The sequence below is a fragment of the Peromyscus eremicus genome, chromosome 6 (genome assembly GCF_949786415.1).
Source record: "Peromyscus eremicus chromosome 6, PerEre_H2_v1, whole genome shotgun sequence".
In the NCBI taxonomy this organism is placed as follows: domain Eukaryota; kingdom Metazoa; phylum Chordata; class Mammalia; order Rodentia; family Cricetidae; genus Peromyscus; species Peromyscus eremicus.
The window spans coordinates 113,798,980-113,811,478 of record NC_081421.1 but is presented as its reverse complement, the minus strand read 5'-3'; the positions used below and the strand labels follow the sequence as shown (position 1 = coordinate 113,811,478).

The window sequence follows — 12,499 nt, the reverse complement described above, 5'->3', positions numbered from 1 at the left end:
CTATTAAATACATTCATTCTATTTAGTAGAACAAAATTTGGAATAAAATCTTTAACATGAAAAAAAGTAAAATCAAATAGTGGTTTACCACTAGATGGAGCAACTAAATTTAAATTTTCTTTTCACTCACTGCAAAGTATTGAGTTTGGTTTGAATTTAGTTCTGATTTTAGGTTACTTGTTTATTTCCTTGCAGTTCCCTTCATTTTTTTGTTTATCAGATGTTTGGAAGGATATCAAAATCTCTAGTAGAAAAAAATTAATAAAAATAACGTTAGAGTTTGTACATTGATGTGTTGCACAAATCCTAAATGATCTTATAATGAAAACTTGAAGCTAGATATCAGGGTGAAAGCTGAAAGATCAGAGAAGCAGAGCAAGCCCCACTACCTCTTATCTTACCAACTCCTCACTGAAAGAGCCCGAGTTCCTGTCTCCTCCTGCTTTGTATTCCTTTCTTTGCCCAGCCATATCACTTCCTGTCTCAGCCTTCCTATGCTGGGATTAAAGGTGTGTGATCCCAAGTGCTGAATTAAAGGTGTGTGCCTGGCTCTGTTCTCTTTTAGACTGGATTAATCTCGTTTAGCCCAGTGTGGCCTTGAACTCACAGAAATTCAGATGGATCTCTGCCTCTGCCTCCCCAGTACTAGGATTAAAAGTGTGTGCCACCACTGCCTGGCCTCTGTGTTTATCTAGTGGCTTGTGCTGTCCTCTGATCTTCAGACAAATTTTACTTGTTCAAAATATCACCACATGGATGCCTATAAGCTTACGGCTTTGTGAGATGAAAGGGGCCCTAAAAGGAAGCCTATTCACAGAGAAACTGGAATTCAAAACTATAAACAAATGAAAAATTCGTCTTAAAAACAATGATAGCATCCTCTCTACTACCTTAATGTATCACTTTACGTTGCCTCTCTAGTCAAACCAAGCAAAAGTGACCTCTGACCTGTCAGAGCAGGTGCCACAAGAGTTTGTGTATACATAGCCTCTTGTGTTATGGTTTGTTGTACAATGCCAGGAAGAGCCAGGACGGTGTCTGCTAGTGTGCACTAGAAGCCACACCAGGTTAGTCACTGACTCGATTCAAGTGGACCTAGAAGGGGAGGCTTCTAGCCCATGGCTTTATTCTGTTCCCTCTGAAAATCAAAGCAGTTGTTTACAATGTAATAAATATGTGGAGCTGAGACCTCGTGACTGACACACATATGACTCTGGGTTCACTCCCCAGTACTGTATAATAATAACAATGAATAAATAAATATGTACTGAGAATCTGTTAAGTCCTGAGCACTCTATTCTCCATCCATTTCCATCTCAGTGACTGATGACAGTGTCTCAGAATCAGACCAGACCAATCAGTCCCTGAAAGATTCAACAGTACATGTCTCTGATGTGGACAAAGGGGAGGAAGGGGAGCCAGAATTAATAAAGCTGAGGTTGTCAAAATGAAAGAAGAGGGGCTGAGCTGAAAGAGGACAGGATTTTACTCCTCACTGATGAGCAATGACACCAGTTCCTGGACAGTGAATGTTAGCCATCACCGTCATAACCATACAGAACAGTTCTGAAAATGTGTCCTGAACAACACAAGTCTAACGTAGCTACACCTAAGATATATGCTTATATTCCAGGCAGAGCCAATTTCATCTGCTGTCATCATTCCAAAGAACAGAATTAAAGAATTGTTTCTATAAGATTAAAGTTCTCTATCTAGACTGACGATGGGAATCAAGGTCCTGTGACTCAGAAGAGGGTCGGGGAAGCAGCCCCTTGGAAGAGAACCAAGCCCCACTAAAGCCTTTCCCTGCCGGAATCAGACACAGCACTAATTCTCAGTCCCTGTACTAGCAGGCCTTCTGGCTAGGCATTCAAAGATTATTTGACCTCATCTTATCTCGAGTTTGAATAAGAATGATTGGTTTCATGAGAGAAAGAATCAGAAACACAAATAATTTATTGGGCACCTCATATTGTGTTTATACATTTTGGTATGTGTTTGTGTGTATGTACACATATGTGTGTTTGTGGGTACACGTGTGTAGAGGCTATAGGTCAGTGTTGAGTGTCTTTCTCATGACACTCCACTTTTTTTTTTTTTTTTTTTGAGACAGTCTCTTGTGAAATGCTGAGCATACTGATTCAGCTAGACTGGCTGGCCAGTAATCAATCCCCAGGGATTTCCCTGTCTCCACCTCTCCAGTGCTGTGGTTACACACGTATGTTTTTGCACACAAATTTCTTTTGAAAAATATATTTGTATTAATTTTTTTAGAATTTCATACATTCATTTAATATATTCCTATCATATTCACCCTTCCCTACTCTTCCCCTTAACTCCTCCCAGATCCACCCTACTCCCCACTCCTCCCAGCTTCATGTCCTCTTTTCTTTTTATAGCCACCAAGTCCAGTTTATTCTGCCCATGCCTCATGGTGTGTGGTCATTCACTGCAGTGTGATTGACATACTAGGGGACCCACCCTTTGCACCCAACATTTTCCATGTGTGCTGTGAATCTAAACTCAGGTAAGTACTTTATAGACTGAGTCATCTCCCAAGCCCCAGAACCTCACATTTTGAGACATTGCTTTAAGCATTTTTACTTCCCTTAGTGTGGAGACCCAAATTACTCAGGGCCAGAGATTCTGAGCTTGCTTTACCCAGCAGGGCTGCATAAGGAGATGATTTGACCACGGGCGTGGTTACCAGGTGTTTGGAAGGGTCGACACTGGCTGTACAGTGCACTTTGATCTTGCAAGGGGGAGGTCTTTTGCCTCTCCCCTTGGTATATTATAAAAAGTCCTTTTCAACAAAGTACAAGGCTATTAGGTATTGATCCAGGCCCTCCCAAAGGTATCCTGTGTTTCTGTCTTTCTTCTAGTCTTCTAGGTCTCTTTCTATCTGATGGTTTCTTATCCCTCTCTCCTCCTAAGAACCCTTCAAAAGTGGGAGCTGGACTCCCACAACTTAGTGTCTTTGTTTGATTTTCCAATGCTGAGATAAAACATTATGACCAAACAGGTGGTGGTGCACGCCTTTAATCCCAGCACTCGGGAGCCAGAGCCAGGCGGATCTCTGTGAGTTCGAGGCCAGCCTGGTCTAGAGAGCAAGATCCAGGACAGGTACCAAAACTACACAGAGAAACCCTGTTTTGAAAAAAACAAAATAAAATAAAATAAAATAAAAACACCATGACCAAAAGCAACTTGTGAAGAAACTTAGTCTCTATATCCCAGGTCACATTCCATGGGCAGAAGAGAAGGCAGGGACTCAGGGCAGGAACCTAGAGGCAGGAACTGAAGCAGAAGCCCTGCAGGAATGCTGCTTACTGGCTTTCTTAGTATGCTTTCTTATAAATTCCAAGACCACCAGCCCAGAGGTGGCACCACCCACAATGGGCACTGCCTCTCCACATCAATTGTTAACCAGGAAAGTGTCCCACAGGCAGAATTTTCTCAGCTGAGGGCTCCCTCTTCTCAGATAACTCTAGCTTGTGTTGAGTTGGCAAACACCAAACCAAAACAAACAGGACACTTAGTCTCTAAGACAACTTCGTGAGCTAGGTTCTAGTTTTATGTGCTCTTTTGAACATGGGGGCACCAAAGAACAGGAAGTTAAGTAGCTTGCTGGAAGCTACCCAGCTCTAATATGATATATCTGAAATCTCAGCCCAAACATTCCTGCTCCAGACTCATGCTCCAGACTGCTGGCTGTCCTACACTGCAGCAAATGTGACTGTTGCTAATCTGACAGAGAAAGGTTTGAAGTGTGGAGCCACTAGACAGATTTGAAAGGTTGGACGCATTCATGAGAGGAAGACACAAACAGTTCAGTATGCAAATGGTACCCAGAGAGCAGAGTTGGGATGAGGGTGGATTCAGGTTTTTATGATACTTGAAGCTAATAAAATTTAAGGGTATCATTTAAGAAAAATAAAACTATGAATATAAGTAGAAAAAAAATCTTGTGTTCATAGAGAAAGGAAAAGGCATGACAAATTACAAGCACTCAGAAGAATGAGGCAGGAGGATTGCTTCAAGTCCAAGGCCAGCCTGGACTACATAGCTACATGTTAAAATTAGTAATAATGACATAATATTTATCATCCTCTGACATATTAGTCCTGTATTTTAGGACTGCAGCTAAATATGGAAAGTATAGAGTTTCTATCATAAATCAGCAGTAAAAACTCAGGACAATTCTAGTTTTCTGGACAGGTAGAAAAACAAAGTATTTTCTCTTTCTTCCTTCCTTTATTTATTTAAATATATTTTGTGTGTTTGCATGTGTGTGTGTGTAACTGTCTTGTGTGTGCACTCAGGGAGGTCAATAGGTCAACACTGTATATCTTTTGTTGCTCTCCACCTTATTTTTTGAGACAGAGTCTCTCACAGAACCTGGAGCTCACTGTTTCAGCTAGATTGGCTGGCCAGAAAACCCCACGGGTTCTCTTGTCTCTGCTCTGCCCCCATGACTGGAATTACAAACATACTTTGCCATGCCCAGCTTTTACATGGGAGCTGGGGAATCCAAACTCCCGTCCTCATGGTTGAACAGCAAGCACTCTACCCAGTGAGTCATATCTCCAGCCCCAAGCATCTTGAATCCACAGTATAGCTGAAGCTGTGGAAGAAGCCCAGACAGCAAGGGTAACAGCCCTGAAACTCACCCCACAGTAGCTTCATGACACCTCCAGTGAGTGGACAACTTCCACTGCAGGCTGGAGAACCAGGAGAAAGCTCAGTAAAGGGTAATTCTGTGAGGGCGATGGGGGCTCATCACCTACAGAGAACACGCCCATAAGTGGCCATTGGAAGACTGACTGGAAACCACCACCAGCTCAGCAAATTAGGCCAGAGGGCACCAATAGCAATTCATAGGCTTCAGCTGTGGTTTCCGTGTCTATAAGCTACAAAATAAAGGAGGAACTGTGTGAATCTGGATCCTGCCAGTAAGTAGCAAGAAAGGTCAGAGCTACTATGGTACTACCCAAAGGGCAAGCACACTCTCAAAAGCCAGGAAGTAAGCATCAAAAGAGGTGGCTTTCAAACAATTCCTTCGTGCAGAGAAAACCCAGTGCCAGCATTGCCAATGGTGGAGCTTGAGTGTTCCACCTAATCACACACAGTGTGGTAGTTTAAATGTAATTGGCCCCCATAATCTCATAGGGAGTGCCACTATTAGAAGGTGTGGCTTTGTTGGAGTGGGTATGGCCTTGTTGGAGGAAGTGTGTCACTGTGGGGACAGGCTTTGAGGTTTCCTATGCTCAGGATACTGCCCAGTGTCACAGTTCACTTCCTGTTGCCTGCAAGATGTAGCACTCTTAGCTCCAGCAGCACATCTGTCTGCACACTGCCATGCTCCCTGCCATGGTGATAATAGATTGAACATCTGAAACTGTAAGTGAGCCACCCCAATTAGACATTTCTTTGTAAGAGTTGCCGTGGTCATGGTGTCTTTTCACAGCAATGAAAACCCTAAGACACACAGTGTATCAGGTTTGGAATCAAAGGGACTAAAAATAGAATGTTAACGCCCAGATTCAAAATATATTGGTTCTTGTGAACCTTATTTCCTCAATACCCTAAAACTACACCCAATCCCTTTCGCCTCTAGTTATCTTAGAAACAAACTCTAGGCATTATAACCCTTTGTTCATAAGTGTTCTAGAATGTATCTTTAGAAGAGAGAACTTTTAAGCCAGATGTGATGGTGCACACCTCTAACCACAGCACTTAGGATGCTCAACAGTTCCTGAGCTCAAGGTCAGCCTGGGCATGATGAGATTCTAACTAAATAATAAACCATGACAAAACTAAAACAAAAAAATGACCAATAAATTAAATAACAAATACCTTTAAAATAATGCTCATAACCATACTATCACTACCACACTCTAGAAATAGTTATTCTATGAATTCTAACAAATATGTCGTCAAATACTCCTTTGAATGTTATCAATACTAAAAAGCAGACCAACAAAAAGAAATTAAGACCCAAAAGTGCTGTGGGATGTTCTGTATGGCAAATGTGTTGCTGATTGGTCAATAAATAAAACACTGATTGGCCATTGGCTAGGCAGAAAGTATAGGCGGGACAAGGAGGAGAATAAAGCTGGGAAGTGGAAGGCTGAGTCAGAAAGACACTGCCAGCCGCCATGATGACAGACAGCGTGTGAAGATGCCGGTAAGCCACGAGCTATGTGGCAAGGTATAGATTAATGGAAATGGATTAATTTAAGTTGTAAGAACAGTTAGCAAGAAGCCTGCCAAGGCCATACAGTTTGTAAGCAATATAAGTCTCTGTGTTTACTTGGTCGGGTCTGAGTGGCTGTGGGACTGGCAGGTGAGAGAGATTTGTCCTGACTGTGGGCCAGGCAGGAAAACTCTAGCTACACAAAAGTAACAGTGAAAAAGCTGTGTTGTATCTCAGTTCATCCCATCAGTGAACACATGGGAGCAGATCCTCTAGACTCTGAGTTTCCCTTCACAAAATGGCTGACTCGGTTCTCTTCTCATCATTGCTCCCGGGAGCAAGCTATTTAACATTTATTAACTTTAATGTCTCAGTGTGAAATTGGAATAGTGACCAACAATGATAGAATAATATAACAATGCATGAGGTTATTGTGAATATTAAAAGAGATTAAACATGGCATGCACTTGGTGTGCAACCATCGTTCAAAAACGTTACTTCTCCTTCTCGTTTGAATCACAGACTAATTTGCAGCAATATTGCTATTTTTAACAGTGTATAATCCAGGCTCTGATTTTTCTCCCTCATGTATTTTCAACAATCTGGCAGAGAGAGTGGTTTAGGTTGAGTGTGATCCAAGGCCCAGAGAGATTTATTGTCCCGCCCAGAGTGCACAGCTGTTAAAGGGCAGGTTTCCATAGTGAGCTCCTGCCTCTCCCCTGTTCTTCTGAACCTGCGACAGCCAAAGAAAGTTAAGCATGCTCTGAGTGGTATGCTCAGAGAAAGTTTGATATACAGTAGCCTCGGGAAAAATTGTCACCTAGAATAGTTACTTTCTACAATTTTTGAACTAATTAGAGAAAACCAAGCTATTTAAAAAACCCTCATTTTTGATTGTCCAATGTACTATAAGCTTCATTTTTTTTTCACTTTCTTAAAAGAAGTTAAGTGATGATAATACACATTCTACAATTAGCTACAATGGACCTTGTGTCCAACTCCACATATAAAATTTAAATTTTAAGTCAAATGTTAGTATGGGGGCACACATCTGTTATCTCAGCACTCAGGAGGAAGAAGCAGGAGGATTGCTGCAAATACAAGGCCAGCCTGGGCTACATAGGGATCTCCAGTCTGCTTGGAGCTACAAAGTGAGACCCTATCAAAGTGGAAGGAAGGAAGAAATGAAAGAAGGAAGGAGGAAGGAAGGAGGGAGAGGAAGGGATAGCAGGGAGGGAAAGAGGCTGGGCATGGTAGTACAGGTCTGAGTTCAAGGACAACCTGATCTACACAGGAATAGAGATATAGAGCAGCCAAGGCCTAGATACTGAGACTCAGTCTTAAAATAAAAATGAAAAGTGCTAGATGTTTATTGACTTTAAATGGATAATCACATATAGATCACCATGGTTATAAATTAGTGAACAGAATTTTTTTTCTTATTTTCTCATAAAATGAGACTGGACCGACCTCCCACCCTCATACCTACAAGAAGCAGTGTAGCCTGGACAAATGCTCAGTGCGGCCAGTGTTTCTTTTGTCACAGGGTGGCAGTTATTTGTGATTTTAAGTCTTTCAAAAGTCAGAAGTCACAGAGTGGCTGTGGCTCACAGCAAGTCCTCTCGGTGCACAGGCTCTGGCTGCCAGTGATTCTGATCAGTTCACACACTTTAACATCTGGATGAACGCTAAGCCTTGCTACAAAAGCTATGAGAATCTTTTTCTCAGCTCAGTGGTGCTCTAGTTTTCTTTTTATGGCCCTACCTTTCTTCTTAAGATTTTTTTTTTCCTCAGAGGGTAGGATATTTGTAGTTTGTTTGTATTTGGGTGAAAATTCCTCCCTTAGATTTTCTTACAGATGTCTGTGGAGCAAAGGTAAATGATCCTGGGCCTGGTGTGCAGTATTCCCGGGACGACTGAGATAAGAGGCTGGAAGTGGCACTCTTAAACCTGTCTGGCCATGGGTAACCATTAACCATCAAGCAGCTGGGGAATTTAACATGACCTCAGACATCAGAGCAATGTTAGAAACAAGGGACACTGCCTTGAGTGGTGACAGCAATGACCCCAAACAGTAACAAACAAACAACGGAGAGAAAACTGCAGGAGGGCTGGCAGCTTCTCAGGCTCCTGTCACCTGGAGACTCTGAGGTCACCCGGAACAACCAGAGGACCTGAAGGAGCCAGGAAGTTTCTCTGGCCTAGGAAATTGAGAACCAGAGTATAAAGACTGTAAGGAGAGTGTCCCTGTTTGCTTCCATGTTAGTGAAACCCCACCATGACATCTGTCACGTCTGAGAGCTAGCACTTTAAGAGAAACGCAGAGGCTTCAAACCTAGGCAAAATGAGAATTATGAAGATGAGGACAGTATTTTGTTTTGTTTCTTTAAAAAGATTAGACGATGGAATTACAGAAAGGAGGATCATAGGGAAGTGGCCAAGAAGAACCATGAACCTTGAACACCAGTGACAAAATAAGATGAATCAGGCTTAACCTGCGCTGTGAAGTCCTGCCAATGGGAGACAGCAGGCTTATGAATCATTAAAATGAATTGACTGTGAGGATGTCCAATTTCCTGTTCTGGAAGTATAATTTATTACAATTTGAAACTTGCTTACAGATTTTATGAATATTGACAACAAACATCTAAGGTTAATTTTATTTATTTACATGTGTGGGGCCTGAGTGAGTGTATGCCACATGTGTGTGTGTCAATGGAGGCCAGATGAGTGCATCAGATCCCATGGAGCTGGAGTTACAGGTGCTAAGAGTAGAACTCAGGTCCTCTGGGAAGAGCAGTAAACACTCTTAAATACAAAGTCATCTCTCCAGCCGCTCAGGCTATTTTTAAAGACATTCGCAGCTAGGAAAATTAAGGAATTCGCCTTACTCCCAAATGCAGAGGAAAGGACTTTGTAGTACAGCTGATGAGTAGTTGGGCAGGATTAGAATGTTACTTTTCAGTGCATAGTGAAGACGGGTCTGATGTGTTTATAACTGGGAGCTATGCACTGTTTATACCCATGTCTTATGGTATCTCATAAAGAACAGACAAGGAGCAGCATTCTGGAAAGAAGGCAGGCCGATGCTGAATTGAAAACAAAGTTGTCTCTTAACCAGCTCATGGAACAGGCACAAAGAGGCTCAATAGCTGAGAAATCAGCCTGCAGAATTTTCAAAGTGATGCTCACATAGGGGAATAAGTTCACTTAAAGACATTTGGAATCAAGGTACATTTGTTTAAGACTAGCAAGCCACTTAGGAAAAAAAAAAAAAAACATTAAGAATGGATTAAGAGGGCTAGAGAGGTGACTCAGTGGTTATAAGCACTGTCTTAACCACGTCCTGGAGGACTGAGCTCAGTTTCCAGCATCCACATCTAGTGGCTCACAACCACCTATAACTCCAGCTCTGTGGGACCCAATGCCCTCTTCTGGCCTCCATGGGTACCTGCACATACATGGCACAGGGTTAAGATATGTACTGCTCTTCCAGAGGACTCTAATTTATTTCCCAGCACACATGTTGGCTAGCTCACATTTCCTCTAACTCCAGCTCCAGAGTATCTGACCCTTCTCTGTGCATATATATGTCTGTGCATATACTTGCACACACATAAACACATAACTTAAAAATATGTCTTTAAAAAATGAGCTGGGCATGATGGTGCACACCTTTAATCACAGCACTGAGGAGGCAGAGGTAGGAAGATCTCTGTGAGTTCGAGGCTAGCCTGGTCTACACAGTCAGCTCCAGGAGAGCCAGGAAGAAAGACCTTTCTCAACCCTGCCCCTCAAAATGGATTAGGAATGACAGTGCTAAGTATTATAACAGAACCAATTTTGTCATGCTTCATTTGAAATCTTGTACTTGTTAATGGTATAACTAGAATATAGCCCTTGGAACTTGAAAAATTAAAGTTGTATGTCATGCAAAGAAATTGGACTTTGAGAGGTACTCAGGGCTGTTTGAGAAATGGTAAAAACCTGATTTGCATATTAGAAGTATGCTTCTAGGACTGGATAGTTTGGATCATGGCTGCATCCCTAAGGACCATAAACATAGCTTTACCCAAGGCCAGAGGTGCCCCAGATGCCAGACGTGGAGTATTAAGATTTAATGTTTTTCCTGCTCGGTTTTGATCTTGCTTTCATTTGCTTCTCACTATTTTCTTTGCTTTTGGAGTAGGATTTCTTGTCTTGAACCACTGTATCTCAGATGTATGTAACTTCTTTACATTCCCAAATGCTGCTCACAACTAGTAGTTTGCCTTGAGTCTCAGAGAAGACTTTGGACTTTGTGTGTGTGCGTGTGTGTGTGTGTGTGTGTGTGTGTGTGTGTGTGTGTGAGAGAGAGAGAGAGAGACAGACAGACAGACAGACAGACAGAGACAGACAGAGAGACAGACAGAGAGACAGAGAGAGACAGAGACAGAGAAAAAGAGAGAGAAATATTGGAACAGTTGGATATGCTTAGGGATAGACTTAATTCTTTTTGCATTGTAAGACCAACATGAAACCTTGGGAGCCTGAGGTAGGATGCAATGGTTTAGAGCTGGAATACTACTCATAGCTCCATGTGTTAAAGACCTCCTTTAGTTCTTATCTTGACAATATTAAAAGGTGGCAGAACCTTTGAGAAGCAGGGCCTAATGGGGGCTCTATAACACTGGAGACATGTTCTTGAAGATTATGGGTGTTAGTCTCTTTTGGCTTGTAGCCAACATGAAGTATGCTCTGCCATGTGCTCCCATCATGAGGCATTGCCTTACCACAGGCCCAAAAGCAATGGGGTGAAGCAAACATGGGCCAAAACCTCCAACAGTGTGGACCAAAACAAGCCTTTCCTGTTTTGAAGCTGATAGGCAATAATAGAAAGATGACTATCATGAGGTGCTGGTGTGAGATGTGAACTACAGAAAACTTGAGATAAGAGACAGGTCTCATGTAGAGGGTTGTGCCAGCCAGTTTGTGTCAATTTGACACAAACTAGAATCACATGCAAAAAGGGACCCCCAGTTGAGGACTTGTCTCTAGCAGATTGGCCTGTAGGCATGTCTGTGGGATATTCTCTTGATTGATGGTTGATGTGGGAGGGCCCAGTCTACTGTGAGCAGTACTATCCCTGGGCAGAGGGTCCTAAGTTGCATAAGAAAGAAAACTGAGCAAGCTATGAAAAGCAAACTGTAAGCAGAGGTGCCTGCCTCTGTTCCTGCTTTGATTTCCTGCCCAGATTTCCCTCAGTGATGGATTGCTGCCTGGAACGTTAAGATGAAATAGACCCATTCCTCTCCAATTGCTTTAGGTCTGTGTTTTATCACAGCAACAGAAAGCAAATGAGTACAGAGGTTATTTCAAAAGCCTAGACTAGATGATGATGAGCATCTAAGGGAGAACTCTAAGGCAATGATGTGAGCATTATAAGGAAACGAATCTCTGTAGATTCTTCACATGGGTCTTACATAACCAGGAGACTAATTAGATGAGAAGAAAAACATGGAAATGAAGATGCTGCTGAATTTTATGGCTGTTATCAAACTGGTATCTTATCAGAGAATTAACTGAAATAGATAGTATACAGAGAAAAGAATCAGGAAAATAATATTGACATTAGTTGAAGATATTTGAGATTTGAAGTAGAAACATTCAGCTGTTTGTTAGGAATATTTTGTTTCAAGGGCAAAGGTTTGAGTAGGAGGTACACATGTAGGTGAAAGCCTAAACAATGAAAGCTGATGAATCAATCTTTGTGGGAAACTTTGGTTCTAAACCGTAACTATGGCATCCAATGATTTTTTTTTACTGGAATGTTTACTCAATACTCATGCCTTTCACTATGGGGCAGATTGCCTGAGAATGAGGACACCCAGTAAGCTCACTAGGATGCAGAGACATGGCCCACCCCTGAAGAGTTTGATTCAATGCTTTGCCATGGGGTTCAGGAGTATGCATGCTTAATAAGTAAGTCCTAACTAGGTGTGGTGGTTTGGCCTATGATCCTAATGCTAGGGAGGCTAAGGTGAGTTTTAAGGCCAGCAGCCTACACTACATAGTAAAGTCCTGGTTCAAAAGGGAGGAGGGAGAGGAGAGAAGAAAAGAAAAACAAAAAGTAACTCCAGTGGAGTCTGTAAAGTTCCTTCTTAACTTTATTTATGTATATATGTGATTTTGTGTGTGTGTGTGTGTGTGTGTGTGTGTGTGTGTGTGTGTGTCTGTCTGTCTGTCTGTCTGTCTGATGTCCATAGGGGTCAGAAGAGGGCATTAGATCAAGAGAGAGAGGGGGAGGAGAGAGAGAGGGGGGAG

At 42.2% G+C, this 12,499-nt stretch overlaps 1 protein-coding gene across 2 annotated transcripts in view; it reads left to right on the top strand.

Moving 5' to 3' along the window:
- The first annotated feature begins 5,688 nt into the window (after positions 1-5,688).
- The window catches only part of Pkn2 (protein kinase N2), a 146,786-nt gene continuing 139,975 nt past the window's right edge, over positions 5,689-12,499 (top strand). Inside the window, exon 1 of one of the 2 annotated variants that reach the window (XM_059266368.1) lies at positions 5,689-5,766. The gene's annotated coding sequence lies outside the window, so the exon portion shown is untranslated. The remainder of the gene's footprint in view (positions 5,767-12,499) is intronic. The other variant, XM_059266369.1, reaches the window with a different exon arrangement.